Source organism: Otolemur garnettii, unplaced genomic scaffold, assembly GCF_000181295.1.
Source record: "Otolemur garnettii isolate 467f Iridium unplaced genomic scaffold, OtoGar3 scaffold00039, whole genome shotgun sequence".
NCBI classification, from domain to species: domain Eukaryota; kingdom Metazoa; phylum Chordata; class Mammalia; order Primates; family Galagidae; genus Otolemur; species Otolemur garnettii.
Window position 1 is genome coordinate 4,938,691 of NW_003852434.1, and position 1,700 is coordinate 4,940,390.

The window sequence follows — 1,700 nt, forward strand, 5'->3', positions numbered from 1 at the left end:
CTAAACAGTTTCCAGGTGATTTAGTTTCCCAGAAGGCAGCATTAGAAAATCACCATGACAACAGTTTGTCATTCCCACCTCAGATCTATCCTAAAGAATTCAAGATTCATCGTGTAGAAGACTGAAAGGGTGTCAGGAAGGTGATGGGAGACAGGTATTGAGAAGTCAGAAATACAGACTTTCCATTTGTCTGAATGCAATTTAATTTTATTGATAAAGTATATACACACACCCATAACCTCCACATATGGTGACTATGCAATAAGCAGGAATTAGAGGCATTAGCAACACACTTCATGCTGTCAGTCTCCTGTGCAAGAAGCATCTTACATGGACTTGAGTCTGCTCTTGTCTTAATGTCAAGATCAATTCTTGAGGATAGATTTTTTCCATTAAATAAAAATATCCTATTTAAATATAATCAAATATCCTATTTAAATATAATCATATACTTGTCTTTTAAAATATAGAAAAAAGTTAATGCCACACAAATCTTCAGGAAATTATATTAATTTAACAAAAGCCACTTGTTGCTTATTAAAAATGCAAACTCCTAAGCACTGGGCTAAAATTAAAGAAACTGAATTCCTCTGAATGGGGCCTAAAATATGCATTTAACAAGTTCCAAAGGTGTATTACATGTATTCAAAAGTTAAAGAACAACTTTAATGACCATTTAACAATGCTTAACAATGATTTGTAACTACTATTTTAAGAGCTTCAGCCCCACAAGGAGATGTTTCTTATTTTACCATTATAACATGTACATGAAAATTGATAATTCCAAAATAATGTGTTGTCTTAGCTAAATATTCTCACATGATCTTATTTTACTACAAACATTTTGTAGCTCCCACAAAGGTCAAATAACAAGAGACCTTATAGCTGAATAGTGAAACAAATATATTGCATATGAATTAGTGATACCTTTTCTCTAGTTTCTCTTTTACGTCACACAAAATGCTGCCTAATTTATTAGATGCTTGAAGTTTGTCACTAAACTTTCATAAAACAGTAACTCTGGACACTCATGTTATCACTTACTTGTAAAATGTTTTATTTTCCTGTCAAAATAATACTTTTTAAATTTTAAATACAAAATGAATTTAAAGCAATACATAAACTTAAGAGACTATTCTACCGTTAGGTATTATAAAAGTCCCAAGCAAATTCTGAAAGGTACTACTGCCATGGCAATAGGAAACAGGTTCTCTGTAACATCCATACATCACAACTAGAACCCTGCATGTCACATCAGAAAGTAAAAAAAGAATTGTTCATGTGACTTGTTCATGTTGCTGTCAAGTATAAACCTGGGTAACTGCATCCTCTATAAACTGATCACTGGTGGTAACTACCAGTTATATCCCCAAACATGCTGGTTGACCAATATTCTTTATGGCCTGACTTACAGCAACATAAGCAGTTGCACGGAGCTAGCAGACCTGTTACAGCAAAAATCAAAGACAAAGTAATCATCACTAAAATCACAAGTAGAAAGAAAATATCAAATGAAACCAAGTGAGATAGAGCAACTAGTCAAAACCCATGTAAATGGGCGGCACCAGGGAACGCTCCACTGTAGCAACTGTGGACCTTATCAATCATCATGTTTATGCTAAGATTACAAATCCAAAATGTGGCCTTAGGTATGATGATAAATAATTAACATAGGTCTCTAAAAACCTAGGACCATTTTG